Below are 6000 nucleotides of genomic sequence, written 5' to 3'. Positions count from 1 at the left end.
TCAAGAGCTTTTGTGTAGCAGAGTTTTATCAAAGTATGAAAAGGGACAGAGAAAGCTTCTGACATAGACATCAGAAGGGGGACAGAGAATGCCCCCTCACTAGTCTTAGCAAGGGAGCTTTATACTTTTTAAACTGGTTATTACAGTAAATCAGAAGAATGACTCAAGGTTGTAAAGGTCTTCCTAGACCAACTCCCATAATTTACATTTTAAGATGACAGGATTAGAACTAACAGTAGAAAGATCTTACCAGACCTACTCCCATAATATACATTGTAAGATAACAATAAGATAGTCAGAAGGTCCTCAAGAAGGAGAAACATGTCCTCAAGTGGGATACATTGTTGTTATGTAAACCTTAGTACAGAGTTTTAGCTGAGTTGTTTTGTTGTACTATCATCAGCTCTGGGCTGAAAGGAAATAATGTTTTATGTGACTAAGACAAAGGAGTGTCAGCTCAGTTCAGTTCAGTTCAGTGGCTCAGTCATGTCCGACTCTTTGCAACCCCATGAATCGCAGCACACCAGGCCTCCCTGTCCATCACCAACTCCCGGAGTTCACCCAGACTCACGTCCATGGAGTGAGTGATGCCATCCAGCCAGTTTCAATATGGACTGACATTTCTATATTATATATGAAATGATCATGTAAATCAAGGAAACATTGTATTGTGTTTATTCTTTCACAGTTTCACCAATAACTGTGTACCCGTTCAGAAAATCGTATCTCTGAAAGGCAACTGCAACGTGTGGCGTTGTACTGGAGTAGCCAGTACAGTACACCTGATTTGATATGATTTGGAATTCACAGGAATTTTGTGAATAGGGAGAGGAATAAAGGTATTTGGCCCTCATTTCACATTGGGTAAAATACAGTATCTACCCCACAGTGTCCTTGTGGCTATATATTATTTCCATACCAATCAACATTTTCAACAGTCCTTGGCAAGTAGGAAGACTTAGGCAGGTGTTAGCTGTTATTTATATTATCATCATCACCACTGTCTTTGTAGTCATTATTATTCTAGAGATCCAGAAGGTACGGGTTATTTTGAAGTTTGTGGCAGACACTGTCTCCAAGATGAGACAACTTCTTTTTCTATTCATTTGTCTCCCACCCCTCTTGAACACCAAAGAGGCAAGCTTGAGTATCAGCTGGTGCCTCTTTCATAGAAAATGTATAAAGAGGCCCGATGTCAAGACGATACAGGGGGAAGTGCCTAGAAAGAAGAGCGTAAAACAGGCATGAAACAGGAAAAGTCCCCTCTGTTCACTGTTGCACATTCCGAGAAGGCTCAGATTTTATTTATCTTGGAATTCACATCGTTCTATTTCCTTCCTCAGGTTTTCTTGCATACAAATTTTCCCATGAAACGTCTGTCCCTGTGCAAAGAATATTTTACTCAAACTCCCTTGTTTTCCTGGAGAACCTCTACCCTTCTTTCAAGCCCAAATTGAAGATGACATTGGTTAAAAGAGAAGAGGAACAACCTCTGGGAAATTATCTATTTCTTAAAAGTAATGAGAAAACTGGCAATCAAACTGCAAGCTTTCTGGTGTTTTAACTTGTCCTGTTTCCATTCCATCCCCAGCTTCATGGTAACTTTGAGAAACAACAGCCTGAAACTGCAGTGAACACCAACAGCCTGGTAGCTGCCAGAGAGAACAGAACAGGACTGGAATTCCATCCAAGACCCATTCCCAGAAAATTGTTATTATTTGACCTGTCTGGTGATTCCCTGGAAGCCCCGGTGGACAATCACTCACAAGGTTGTCTTTATTTGGTCTGACTCAGAGCTCACCCGATGGGACACAAATTTTCCCCAGGGACAATCGTCAAAAACTGTTAGAGGCAATAGGACCACAACTGCCTCCAGAAGTAGATAAACAGGTGGAGAAGACAGTAGGATAACCAAAATGTTAAAAGGAAAATTAGAGAATAGATATGTCCATGTAGAGCTTTGATAAGCTCCCATATATTCCTGGGGATGTAGAAGGCTGTGCATAAGATTGTGCCTGTGATCAAGAAAGACATGAAAAGACTGTAAGCTGTCTTATTCAGGCTGACCTTGAAGCTCCTTGCAAGGAGAAAGTGGAAGCTAAGGCAGGATTGTCAATGAAGGGTTGTGACTGAAGGGTTGAAGGTAAGTCCTAACAGGTACACAGAGCCCCATGGCACACTGGGAAACTTATTGATTCCAGGTATTTAAGGAACTCATCTCTGTCTGTCCAGTTGTTAACAGACCACTGGCTAACCATCAGAGCCTTTCGTGGCCACATATGACAAAGAATACAGACTTTACATAACTATTTCAGAAAATCGTCACACAAATAGAACTATGACAACAACAGTGACAAAAACCGGGGTGGGACTGAGGATCAGACATATGATTTTCATGGTTGCCGTAATATATTATATAAAATATGCAGTTTTCAAGGGGAAAAAAAGAACCTCAGGAGACATACAAAATATATGAAAACAAATTCCAAACACAGGAAAAAGACACACTCTATAGAAACCATTACCGAGGAAGCCCAGACATTGGCCTTACTAGCCAAAGTCTTTAGTCTTCTATTTTAGCATGTAGAAATCTCTAAAATCATCTATTTTAACATGTGCAAAAAGAGAAACTGATGCAAAGAGAGTGATCTGAATCTCTGGACAGGGTGACTGGTGAAGGACTTTCTCTGCCAAAGCCAGCATGTAAACACTGGAAGAGATGCCGACATCTCCAAATGAGCAGACACCAACACGAGGACACAAAGATCACAAATAATCAGGGAAACATGACAGGAAATGAATAAAGCTCCAATATCTGACCTTAAGGAAATGGAGAACGATGAACTGTCTGACAAAGTATTCAGAATAATCCTCTTAAAGAAATTCAGTGAACTGAAACAAAACACAGATTTTTTTTTTAAACTAAATGAAATGAGGAAAATAATACATAAACAAAATGAGAGGTGCAACAGAGAAATCAAAACCATTGAAATAACACCAATCAGAAGTCCAAGAGTTAAAGAGTACAATGATGGAACTGAAGAATGCAATAGAGAACTTCAACAGCAGACTCGACCAAGCAGAAGAAAAAGCCAGTGATCTCAAAGACAGGTTATCTGAAATTATCAAGCCAGAGGAATCAAAAAGAAAAAAAGAGAAAGAAACAGGTAAAGATAGCCTAAGTCAATTATTGGATACCATTAAGAGAAAGAATCCATGCATGACCGGAGTCCTGGAAGGAGAGAAAAGGAAGAAAGGAGCAGACAGTTTATTTAAAGAAATAATGATGAGAACTTCTCAAATCTGGGGAGAGATCTGGGCATCTAAGTTTATGAATCTCATAAGTCCCCCAAAAGACTCAATCTGAAAAGATAGTCTCCAAGACATATTGTAATAAGAATGTCTGAAATCAAAGACAAGAGAAAAATCTTGAAAGAAGAAAGAGGGAAAATAATCTTCCCATGAAGGGAACGCCCATAAGGCTAGCAGTTGGGGTTTCTCAGCAGAAAACTTGCAGGCCAGGAGAGACTGGGAAGCTATATTTAAAGTGCTAAAGAAAAACACTGCCAAATAAGAATACTCTACCCAGAAAAGTCATTCCTCAGAGATGAAGAAGAGATAAAGCCCTTCCCAGACAGACAAAAACTGCAGGCGTATACCCCACGACTAGACCTGCCCTGCAAGAAACACAAAAGGGAGTTTTTCAATCTGAAACAACAGGATGCTAATTAGTAACATGACAACTTATGAAAAAGCATAAAACTCACTGTAGAGGTAAGAATATAGTCAAATTCAGAAGCCTAATACTGTAACGGGGCTCCACTGGTGGCTCACCAAACAAGAATGTGCTTACTAATGCAGGAGATATGGGTTCAACCTCTGGGTCGGGAAGATCCCATGGAGAAGGACATGGCAACCCACTCCAGTATCCTTGCCTGGAAAAGCCCATGGACAGAGGAGTCTAGTGGACTGCAGTCCATACGGTTGCAAAAGCACTGGACACGACTTTGTGACTAACCACCACCACCACCAAATACTGTAGTACTGGTGCACAAATCACTTTAAACTCTAGTATAGAAGTTAAAAGGCAAACATATCAGAGATATGAAAATCTACTATTTGTCGATGGATTCAGTCCAGTTCAGTTCAGTTGCTGAGTCGTGTCTGACTCTTTGCGACCCCATGAATCACAGCACGCCAGGCCTCCCTGTCCATCACCAACTCCCGGAGTTCACCCAGACTCACGTCCATCGAGTCAGTGATGCCATCCAGCCATCTCATCCTCTGTCGTCCCCTTCTCCTCCCGCCCCCAATCCCTCCCAGCATCAGAGTCTTTTCCAACGCGTCAACTCTTCGCATGAGGTGGCCAAAGTACTGGAGTTTCAGCTTTAGCATGGTTCACATCAGGCCAAAAAGCAAACTGAATGGGGACACAATACCTCATCAGCAGAGAGGATGTCTAAAGACTTCCATAGTGTCATCTAAACATGCCCCAAAGCATGGCCTTGCCCTCCACAGGGCTAAGACCCAGTTCCACTCATCAGTGGACAGGCATTGGCCCTTTGCTCCAGGAAGCCTGCACTAGCCTCTAGAGCATCCACACCCACAAAGGAGCAGACACCAGAAACAAGAAAATTACGATCCTGCAGACTGAGTCTGACAATAGTAGGCCAGACCATAACCTGGGGACAGCTGGGTCCTGGCTCTGTCCACTATCAGGCCAACGCAAAGTGTAGGACTTCCTGGACCCCAAATCCCACTCTGTCAGGACTCCCTCATCCAGCAAAGATTTGAAATGAGTTCTGAGATCCCTGGGCCTATAACCAGACTCCTGCCTGCCAGTAGTAGTCCAATACGGTCCTCAGGATATGACTTCACTTGCCCTTGGGTGGAAACAACCCTAAAGTCTTTGGGATCCTGATTCCTTTCACCAGCGAGTCAGCACTAGCCCCAGAGCCACCTTGGGCTCTACAGCCAAGCACTTGTGACCAAGTTCTGATGAATAGCAACCAGCACCATCTGCACAAAGCAGGCCCTCATAACCAACAGGACTTGGGGTCAAACAAGCCTACCAGACCATCTACGTAGTCAGCCTGCGACAACAGAAGGACATGTGCAGCCCCATTAGGGGGAACCCCTAGATCATAAAACACGAGTGCTGAGAGGGGAGTACATGGCTGAGACACATAAGATTTCTCCTACATAAGGCCACTTCTCCAAGATCAAGAAATGTAGCTACTTACCACATATATGAAAACACAAATGGCAACTTGGGCAAAATGAGGCAGCAGAAGAATATGTTCCAGATGAGGGAAAAATATAAAACCCCAGAAGAAGAACTAAGTGAAGTGGAGATAGGCAATCTACATGAAAAAGAATTCATAGTAATGATAATAAGATAACAAAAGAATTCAGAAGAATGAATGCAAAGGATAAGAAGCCACAAGTTTTTAACAAAAGTTAGAAAACATAAAGAACAAAAGTGAAATAAAAAATAACTTAGGAATTTTTTACAGTAGGATTCATACCTACTGTAGGAATCAACAGTAGATTAAATGTTGCAGAATGGACCAGTGTGCTGGGAGACAGAGTACTGAAAATCACTACCGCTGGATGACGACAACAACAACAAAGAACGAAAAGAAATGAGGGCACTTTAATAGACCTCTGGACTAGTGCACTAATATTCACATTATGCAGGCCCCATAAGGAAAAGTGAGACAAAGGGCCTGAGAAAATAATTGAAGAGATAATAGCTGAAAACTTTCATAACATGAGGAAGCAAAAAGTCACCCAAGTCCAGGAGTTGCAGGAAGTCCCTTAGAGGATTATCCCAAAGGGAATAAATCACACCAAGACAAATTGTAATCAAAATGAAAAACATTAAAGATAAAGAGAAAATGTTAAAAGATGCAAGGGGAATGCAAGAAATAAGAAACCAGGAATCTCCCATAAGGCTATCACCTGATTTTTCAGCTGAAACTCTGCAAGCCAGACAAG

This window comes from Bubalus kerabau, chromosome X (genome assembly GCF_029407905.1).
Source record: "Bubalus kerabau isolate K-KA32 ecotype Philippines breed swamp buffalo chromosome X, PCC_UOA_SB_1v2, whole genome shotgun sequence".
NCBI lineage: Eukaryota > Metazoa > Chordata > Mammalia > Artiodactyla > Bovidae > Bubalus > Bubalus kerabau.
This window is presented reverse-complemented; position numbering follows the sequence as displayed.